This window comes from Bos taurus, chromosome 17 (genome assembly GCF_002263795.3).
Source record: "Bos taurus isolate L1 Dominette 01449 registration number 42190680 breed Hereford chromosome 17, ARS-UCD2.0, whole genome shotgun sequence".
NCBI lineage: Eukaryota > Metazoa > Chordata > Mammalia > Artiodactyla > Bovidae > Bos > Bos taurus.
In genome coordinates, this window is record NC_037344.1 from 2384329 (window position 1) to 2395589 (window position 11261).

Here is an 11261-nt window from a genome sequence, read left to right on the forward strand (position 1 = left end):
TCAGGCAAATGATTTTCCCAGAGTCAGAAATTATAAAACTGATATAAAATCACATGTACCTACTTTGCTTCTCTATACAGTAAACTCCATTCATTAAAATGTCGTTAAGGGATTACTGTACACCAGTACTGTGCTCGGTTCTGAGGACACACAGATCATAAGGACACACTCTGCTCTCAGAGCCTGATAGAATCAGCTGCTTAGACCACCAACTGACCAGCATGCAAAGGCTGGCAAAATTGTCACAGGATGAGGCTTAAGGTGGATTTTACTTTTGAACCCCTAGGTCAGTAAACCAATAGTGCACACTCCATGTGCTGTTCAGGATGCCTGAGTGTGGCCGTGGCTCCCCAGGGCCTTCCGCGAGTCTCAGGGAGGTGTCCTAAGACTGGTTGTCACCAAGAATGCCCAGGCCAGGTGGTAAAGTGCCCACGGCAGCTGACTGCTCTGGATTGTGCCTGCTGCCCTCAGCCCGCACTCCTGCCCTCCTGTTCTGTTCTGCGCTTGTGACATGGGGCTTGGGCCTGCCAGCCACATCTGTAGTCACTTTTGCAGTTGTTATTTTCTGTGGCCTCAACTTAGAAAGGTAGCTGCGTCCTGCCTTCACTAATGTCTGGGTTACCTCGGTGGGTTTTTTTCATGCTCTATCCTTCAACATCTATGTAATCCATCCTCTGTACAGCATTCCTTCTACTCAGGAACACCCAGTGTTCTTTCTGTTTTTCTGACTGTACTCTGATAAGCACAATGTCTTTTATGCCATGAGACCTGAGAAGGAACCAAAGGTGTGCCCTCTCCCATGGAGGCTATACTTGCTGGGCCACAGTCAGGGACCACTGCACTGTATTTCTCACTTTGACTTTGGGCCCAAATCCTATCTAATCTTAGCCCACTGAAGGAAGACTGCTACATAAATGGTAATTGTTATTGCTGTTCAGTCACCAGTTTGTATCTGACTCTGTGACCCCCATAGACTGCAGTATGCCAGGCTTCCCTACCCCTCACCATCTCCTACAGGTAGCCCAGGAGATTTCCAGGAGAAATATCAACAACAGATATGCAGATGGTACCACTCTAATGGCAGAAAGTGAAGAGGAACTAAAGAGCCTTTCGACGAGGCTGAAGGAGGAAAGTGAAAAAGTCAGCTTAAATCTCAATATTAAAATAAAACCTAAGATCGTGGCATTCAGTGCTATCATTTCATGGCAAATAGAAGTGGAAAGGTGGAAGCAATGAAAGATTTCCTCTTCTTGGGCTCTAAATTCACTGCAGATTGTGACTGCAGCCATATAAATGGTAACAGCAAGATGGTAAATGCAAGGATGAATGTGTTTCTAGAGCAAAAAGTGTGACAAAGAAAGATGTGATCTATAAGTCCGAGATAGTTTTCTCAAAATGTGGAGGAGCCGCGTACATCAGAATTGTCTGGTGAGCCTGAAAAAACTACAGACTCTTCAGGTCTTCATCTAGCCCCATCAAATCAGGACCTGGGAGATTGACAGTGAGAGTCTACATTTCAACTGGCTCCAAAAAAAAGATTATTTTACACACAAAATGTTTCAGTGAACCACTGCACTAGAGAGGGCAGAGGTACAAGGTAATGGGAGCCTTTATGCTACATGACACAGCTTGAGCTTCAGAGTGTAAGTGATGGGAAACTACCATTTCATATCAGTCTGGCAGGGGTGAGATGAGGATGCAAAACCAGTAAAGTAACAGCTTCATTGGGTTAGGGGGGAAATGATGAGGGCACCAACAAAGACAGTGGTAATAACACTAGAACAGAAGACAATGAGAGACCATGTAGGACATAGAATCAGCAGGACTTAATATAGAGTCAAAAGAGAGAAATGGGTCAGAGAAAACTGCCAGGGTTGATCTTGGGAGAATGACAATTGCTATTTTCAGTTCAGGATAGATGAGTGTGAAATGCCTGGGTGTTTCCAGGTGTAAGTAACCAGCAGGTGTGTGTGTGAGTCCCAAGTCACTTCAGTCGTGTCTGACTTTTTGCGACCTTATGAACTGTAGCCTACCAGACTCCTCTGTCCATGGGATTCTCTAGGCAAGAATTCTGGCATGAGTTTCCATGACCTCCTCCAGGTGAGCTTCCTGACCCAGGGATAGAACCCATGTCTCACGTCTCCTGCATTGGCAGGTGAGTTCTTTACCACTAGTGCCACCTGGGAAGCCCAACCAGCAGGCAGCTGAGTTAAAACTGAAGCATTGGGAAGATCCAGATGTTCTCCAGAAACCAGAATTTGATCATTGTCCTGTGCTATATACTTAACTGTGCCTTCCCCAAATCCATATGTTAAAGCCTTAACTCCCAATGTGACCATATTTGGAGCTAGAGATATTTAAGGTTAAATGAGATTGTAAGGTAAGTTCTGAAATATGATAGCACTAGTGTGCTTATCAGAATAAACCCCAGAAAGTTCACTCCCTCTCCACCCATGAAGACACACCAAGAAAGTGGCTATCTGCAAGCCAGGGAGAGAACTCTTATCAGGAACTGAATTGGCCAGCATCTTGATCTCAGATTTCCCAGCTTTCAGAATGTGAGAAATTAGTTTCTGTTTATTAAGCCCTCCAGTCTGTTGCATTTTGTTATAGCCAGAGCAGATTAACACACTTCTCCTCGCACTCTAGCTATACCTCTGGGACATCCTATCTGATTGTTCCCCTATATACCTAAAGATGGGAATAGCTAAAGACAAGGATATCTAAAGGTGTAGGTAGTAGACAAGTGTGATATTACAGAGAGGACAGGTAGAATAAGATGAGGGGTGGGCCAGTGACCAATCCCAGAAAACAACAATAATGAGGAAAGCATAAAGAAAAGGGTGAAATAATGAGGCCATGGGAATGGTAGCAGATGTGGTTAACAGTGATCAAGCCCAAGACCAATTATGTAGACTGTTCCACCAGGTCCAGTTGTATAAGCTGTGCTTCACACAACCCTAAGGTTGCAAATCACCTCTGAAATTATTTAGAACAGACCTATTCACCTGGATGTGGTGATCCTGAGCAGGCACCTTGGCCTCAAAGAAACAATTTCAGTTGAGAGGCAAGAGGTGTTGTTGGGGAGCTGTGAGCTGAAAAGTAAATGGAACTGTGGAAAGTATAAAGGAACTTTTAAAAATGTGGAAAATAAAGGAAACATGTGGTAGCTTGGCCATTGAGTACAAAACTAAACAGGGCAAAAGCTAACAGTTTTGCCAAGAGAATGCACTGGTCATAGCAAACACCCTCTTCCAAAAACACAAGAGAAGACTCTACACATGAACATCACCAGAAGGTCAAAACTGAAGGGATTAATTCTATTCTTTGCAGCCAAAGATGGAGAAGCTCTATATAGTCAGCAAAAAAGACCAGGAGCTGACTGTGGCTCAGAAAATGATCTCCTTATTGCCAAATTCAGACATAAATTGAAAAGTAGGGAAAATCACTAGACCATTCAGGTATGACCTAAATCAAATCCCTTACAATTATACAGTGGAAATGAAAAAGAGAGTCAAGAAATTAGATCTGATAGACAGAGTGCTTGAAGAACTGTGGACAGAGCTTTGTAATATTGTACAGGAGGCCATAATCAAAATCATCCCCATGAGAAAGAAAGGTAAAGGAAAATGGTTGTCTGGTGAGGCCTTACAAATAGCTGAGAAAAGAAGAGAAGTGAAAGGCAAAGGAGAAAAAGAAATATAAACCCATCTGAATGCAGAGTTCCAAAGAATAGCAAGGAGAGATAAGAAAGCCTTCCTAAGTAATCAATGCAAAGAAACAGAGGAAATTAATAGAATGGGAAAAACTAGAGATCTCTTCAAGAAAATTAGAGATACCCAGGGAACATTCATGCAACAATGGGCACAATAAAGGACAGATGGTGTGGACCTAATAAGAGGTGGCAAGAATACACAGAAGAATGATACAAGAAAGATCCTCATGACCTAGATAACCATGATGGTGTGATTACTTAAGGACAGCCAGACATGCTGGAGTGCGAAGTCATGGGGCTTAGGAAGCATCACTACGAATAAAGCTAGTGGAGGTGATGGAATTCCAGCGGAGCTATTTCAAATCCTAAACAATGATGGTGTTAAAGTGTTGCACTCAATATGCCAGCAAATTTGGAAAACTCAGCAGTGGCCACAGGACTGAAAAAGGTCAGTTTTCTTTCAATTCCAAAGAAAGGAAGTGCCAAATAATGTTCAAATTACAGCACACATGCACTCATTTAACATGCTAACAAAGTAATGTTCAAAATTCTTCAAGCTAAGCTTCAATAGTATGTGAATCATGAACTTCTAGATTTCAAGCTGGATTTAGAAGAGGCAGAGGAACCAGAGATCAAATTGCCAACATCTGATGGATCAAAGAAAAAGCAAGAGACTTGCAGAAAAACATCTACTCCTGCTTCTTTGACCACACCAAAGTCTTTGACAGTATATATCACAACAAACTGCAGAAAATTCTTCAAGAGATGGGAATACCAAATACCTTACCTGCCTTCTGAGAAATCTGTTTGCAGGTCAAGAAGCAATAGTTAGAACTGAACATGGAACAACAGACTGGTTCAAAATTAGGAAAAGAGTAAGTCAAGGCTGCATATTGTCACCCTGCTTTATTTAATTTATATGCAGAATACATCATGGAAAATGCTGGGCTGGAAGAAGCACAAGTCTGAATTAAGATTGCCAGTAAAAATATTAATAACCTCAGATAGGCAGAAAGTGAAGAGGAACTAAAGAGCCTCTTGATGAAAGTGAAGATGAGAGTGAAAAAGTTGGCTTAAAACTCAACATTCAAAAAACTAAGATCATGGCATTCGATCCCATCACTTCATGGCAAATAGATGGGGAAACAATGGAAACAGTGACAGACTTTATTTTCTTGGGTTCCAAAATCACTGAAGATGGTGACTTCAGCCATGAAATTAAAAGACAAATGCTCCTTGGGAGAAAAACTATGACAAATCTAGACAGTGTATTAAAAAGCAGAAACATTACTTTGCCAACAGAAGTCCATATAGTCAAAGCTATGGTTTATCCAGTATGTGTGGATGTGAAAGTTGGACCAAAAAGAAGGCTGAGCACCAAAGATTTGATGCTTTTGAACTGTGGTGTTGGAGAAGACTCTTGAGAGTCCCTTGGACTGCAAGGAGATCAAATCGTTCAATCCTAATAGAAATCAATGCTGAATATTCATTGGAAGGACCAACACTGAGGCTGAAACTTGAATACTTTGGCCACCTGATGCGAAGAACTGACTCATTACTAAGGACTTTGATGCTGGAAAGATTGAAGAGAGGAGGAGAAGGGGATGACAGCAGATGAGATGGTTGGATGGCATCACTGACTCAATAGACATGAGTTTGTGCAATCTCCGGGAGATGGTGAAGAACAGGGAAGCCTGGCATGCTGCAGTCCATGGGGTCGTAATGAGCTGGACACAACTGAGCCACTGAACAACAGGTGGTAGCTAGAGAGAAAAATATGGTCAGAGGGTTAACTTAAGATGGGAAAAACTCAGGATCATATATTCTAGAAAACATATTAAAGATAATATCAACAAAAATATATTAATAACATCTTCAACATGAGTTTAGCCATTATGCTAAGAATAATTCTTAAAAATCAGTCTAACTAATCTTAGGAACTGTTTCATTATCAAGGAGACAGACCTGGCTTCTACCTACTGCTGCCATAGTGATAAAAGAAAATAATTAATGTGATTTCACTGTTATACATTTGTACAGCAGTTGTTATATACATAAAATTATAATTACTGAGTTTTCCCATTATTATATATTTTATAGAAAAAAAGGCAGAGGAATCAGAGATCAAATTGCCAACATCTGTTGGATTATCAAAACAGCAAGAGAGTTCCAGAAAAACATCTATTTCTGCTTTATTGCCTATGCCAAAGCCTTTGACTGTGTGGATCATCACAAACTGGAAAATTCTTAAAGAGATGGGAATACCAGACCACCTAATCTGCTTCCTGAGAAATCTGTATGCAGGTCAGGAAGCAACAGTTAGAATTGGACATGGAACAGACTGGTTCCAAATAGGAAAAGGAGTACATCAAGGCTGTATATTGTCACCCTACTTATTTAATTCATATGCAGAGTACATCATGAGAAACACTGGGCTGGATGAAGCACAAGATGGAATCAAGATTGCCGGGAGAAATATCAATAACCTCAGATATGCAGATGACACCACCCTTATGGAAGACAGTGAAGAAGAACTAAAGAGCCTCTTGATGAAAGTTAAAGAGGAGAGTGAAAAAGTTGGCTTAAAGCTCAAAATTCAGAAAACTAAGATCATGGCATCTGGTCCCATTTCTTCATGGGAAATAGATGGGGAAACAGTGGCTGACTTTATTTTTTTTGGTCTCCAAAATCATTGCAGATGTTGATTGCAGCCATGAAATTAAAAGACACTTACTCCTTGAAAGAAAAGTTATGACCAACCTAGATAGCATATTAAAAATCAGAGACATTACTTTGCTAACAAAGGTCCATCTAGTCAAGGCTATAGTTTTTCCAGTGGTCATTTATGGATATGAGAGTTGGACTATAAAGAAAGCTGAGCACCAAAGAAGTAATGCTTTTGAACTGTGGTGTTGGAGAAGACTCTTGAGAGTCCCTTGGGCTGCAAGGAGATCCAATCAGCTCATCCTAAAGGAAATCAGTCCTGGGTGTTCATTGGAGGGACTGATGTTGAGGCTGAAACTCCAATACTTTGGCCACCTGGTGCAAAGAACTGACTCATTTTAAAAGACCCTGATGCTGGGAAAGATTGAAGGCAGGAGGAGAAGGGGAAAACAGAGGATGAGATGGTTGGATGGCACCACTGACTCATTGGACATGAGTTTGAGTAAACTCCAGGAATTTGTCATGGACAGAGAGGACTGGTGTGCTGCAGTCCATGGGGTTGCAAAGAGACAGACAGGACTGAGTGACTGAACTGAACTGGACTGATAGGAAAAAAAAAAAAACAAGGCATATGATAATGAAATAATTTCCTATATGAATCAGTCCTAGTCCTCACTAGCAGTTATGGCAAGTATTAATTTCATGTAGGGCTGTAAACTGAAATGCATATTGTCAATGGTAAGGCACTCCAAGATCATCAAACAGAGGTATTTGTTCTTAAAAAAAAAAAAGAAAGTCCACAGTTAAAGATTTGTCAATAAGAATGTTTAGCAGAGGGCTACTAATAATACCAAAAATGTCAGGAGCCTACTAAATATCTATTAAAAGTGATACTTAAATAAGTATATTCATACACTGAAATATTACATAGTTATTAAAAATGATGTTTTAGAACTAGGTGAAAAATATTCAGAATATAGGATATCGATTATAAACAGGAAAACCTGTAAAACAATAATCAGGAAATTGCTTTCGTAAATATAAGTATGTGCATGCAGTAAAAAACAGTTAATGAACATAACAGGCTTACATTTGTCTACTAGAATTATTCAGATTCTGATTTTTCATTTGTGCTTATCTGGTTTACAAATTTTATTTAATGATGTGGTGCTTGAAGTAGGGAAACACTTTTTGAGATACTTTTAAAATTTTTATTGAGATATAGTTGCTTTACAATGCTGTGTTAATTTCCATTATACAGAAAAATTATTCAGTTATGCGTATATATGTATATATACATATATATTCTTTTTCATTATGGTTTATCACAGAATATTGAATATAGTTCCCTATGCTATACAGCAAGATCTTGTTTATTCTTTTGTGTATATAGGTTCATGCATGCTCAGTCATGTCCAGCTGTTTTGCAACCCCATGGACTGTAACTCACCAGGCTTCTCTGTCTATGGGATTCTCCAGGCTAGAACAGTGGAGTGGGTTGCCATTTCCTTCTCCAGGGGATCTCCCCAGCCCAGGAACTGAATCCGCATCTCTTACATTGGCAGGCAGATTCTTTACCTCTGAGCCTCCTGGGAAGCCTCATTTATTCTTTTAAGATACTTTAAATAACAGGTTATCAAAGAGGTTTCTTGCTTTCAGAAAATTAATAGGAATTTTCCTTTCCTCAAGCACCAAACTTTTACTGTACTAGGCTCCCATAGAAAGAATATAATTATATCTATTTCTGCCTTTACAGTTACTGTCAGATTGAAGACTTCTATTAAAGAAATTAAGAAGCTTTACAAAATGAAGTACTAGTTTAGGACTGCTATAGTCTGGGTACTGACTTTGGGTAGATGTACATGAAGAAACCATGACATTCCTCGGGTACAAGAAAATACGCGGATCATTCCCTTATGACCGCAACTGATAAACACTGTCTGTGCATTTATATCACCTTCTTATTTTGTGATAGGTAATAAAAATAAAGCTAGCTGTTTCCAGATCCTGTTCTGATCTTCTGTGAGAAACAGAAAACGTCAGAGATGAAACAGTGACCTGAACAACTCCAGCATCTTTTAATCCCTTATAGTAGCGGGCCCCAATCTTTTTGGCACCAGGGATGGGTTTTGTGGAAGACAATTTTTCCATGGACCGGGGTATTGGGATGGTTTCTCAATGATTGAAGACCATTACATTTATTGTGCACTTTATTTCTATTATTACATCAGCTCCACCTCAGATCCGAGCGGTCGGGGACCCCTTCCTTACAGGAAATTCTGAGGTAGGAAAGGAAAACAACTGCAAAATCAATGGCCTGGACTCGCCAGACCATTGTCCTATCACTGCTAAACTGTCAGGCGTGTCACCACACAAGCTCTGGCCAAGTCTGCAGGGGCAGGGCTGGACCCAAGGAGACTTCCACCCCTTGATCCAGAAAGCCTGGATATATACCAGAGGCACAAAGTTAATTAAGGGATTAAAATAAAGGTCATTAAGCCCTGTTGAATTAAATGTGGACAATGAGTCCTTATAGAAGGAAGAGCCCTTGTCTGTTGTCTTTGCAGGATGTGTTGTTAAGAGGCATCTGGAGATGCACACAAATAAGGTATTGACCTCTTTGGAATGCAGCAGCATTCAGATTAGTGACATGGATGAAGCCACCTCAAGATGTGAGGTTTGAGGTGTGCTTCAATCGGGAGAAGGAAAATATATTGGAAAAAAAAACCAGAAAGAGGTACTTAATACAGTTCCTACAATATATGATCTGTTAACAGAAGAACAGACCTTTAAAAATGGTCCTAGACATGGTTTGGAGTATCTCAGCAGTTTTGACAAAGTGCTGCACTCAATATGCCAGCAAATGTGGAAAACTCAGCAGTGGCCACAGGACTGGAAAAGGTCAGTTTTCATTCCAATCCCAAAGAATGGCAATGCCAAAGAATGCTCAAACTACCACACAATTGCACTCATCTCACATGCTAGTAAAGTAATGCTCAAAATTCTCCAAGCCAGGCTTTAGCAATAGTGAACCGTGAACTTCCTGATGTTCAACCTGGTTTTAGAAAAGGCAGAGGAACCAGAAATCAAATTGCCAACATAGAAAAAACAAGAGAGTTCCAGAAAAACATCTGTTTCTGCTTTATTGACTATGCCAAAGCCTTTGACTGTGTGGATCACAATAAACTGTGGGAAATTCTTCAAGAGATGGGAGTACCAGACCACCTGATCTGCCTCTTGAGAAATTTGTATGCAGGTCAGGAAGCAACAGTTAGAACTGGACATGGAACAACAGACTGGTTCCAAATAGGAAAAGGAGTTCGTCAAGGCTGTATATTGTCACCCTGTTTATTTAACTTATATGCAGAGTACATCATGAGAAACGCTGGACTAGAAGAAAAACAAGCTGGAATCAAGATTGCTGGGAGAAATATCAATAACCTCAGATATGCAGATGACACCACCCTTAGGGCAGAAAGTGAAGAGGAACTAAAAAGTCTCTTGATGAAAGTGAAAGAGGAGAGTGAAAAAGTTGGCTTAAAGCTCAACATTCAGAAAACGAAGATCATGGCATCTAGTCCCATCACTTCATGGGAAATAGATGGGGAAACAGTGGAAACAGTGTCAGATTTTATTTTTGGGGGCTCCAAAATCACTGCAGATGGTGACTGCAGCCATGAAATTAAAAGACGCTTACTCCTTGGAAGGAAAGTTATGACCAACCTAGATAGCATATTCAAAAGCAGCGACATTACTTTGCCAACAAAGGTTCGTCTAGTCAAGGCTATGGTTTTTCCTGTGGTCATGTATGGATGTGAGAGTTGGACTGTGAAGAAGGCTGAGCGCCAAAGAATTGATGCTTTTGAACTATGGTGTTGGAGAAGCCTCTTGAGAGTCCCTTGGACTGCAAGGAGATCCAACCAGTCCATTCTGAAGGAGATCAGCCCTGGGATTTCTTTGGAAGGAATGATGCTAAAGCTGAAACTCCAGTACTTTGGCCACCTCATGCGAAGAGTTGACTCATCGAAAAAGACTCTGATGCTGGGAGGGGTTCGGGGCAGGAGGAGAAGGGGATGACAGAGGATGAGATGGCTGGATGGCATCACTGACTCGATGGACGTGAGTCTCAGTGAACTCCGGGAGTTGGTGATGGACAGGGAGGCCTGGCGTGCTGAGATTCATGGGGTCGCAAAGAGTCGGACACGACTGAGCGACTGATCTGATCTGATCTGATATATGAAATTGTATAAGAAGTCATAAAAAAAATTCATGCTTAGGTCCCAGACAGACCTTCAAATTGTATAGGAAGTCATAAAAAAAAAAGAAAAGAAATACATGCCTAGGTCCCGGCCAGACCCAGATATTGTGATCTAATTGGAATGGGGTATAGCCTGAACATTATGACGTTTTAAGTTTCTCAAATGATTCTAACATGCAGTGACATTCAAGCACCAGTGGAAATCACTGTATTAGATCATACAGGGTTTTGTTTCTATTCAACCAACACACAACTTACCAACACATTCATAATTATATTTTCATTAAAAGAAAAAATTAAAATTACTTATCAATTAAATATAGTGGAATGGGAACATGCAGTGTAGAAGACCTGAGTCCACAGGTCTGTCTTTATATTTGCACAGGCTTAAAGCCCCCATATTTGTCTGGACTTGGATTTTATCAGCTGTAAGACAAAAAGAAGATTCACAAACATCAAATACATTCTCCCAGCACTGTGAAGTATTGCCTCATTTAACCTATACTCAGTTTTGTGACTATTTACTGTTTATTATAGATTAGAAGACCAGAACTCAGAATACTTAGACACTGTCCAAGCTCAAATAACTGCTGTGTGTGAAAAAGAGGACCTGTGTGAAAACCT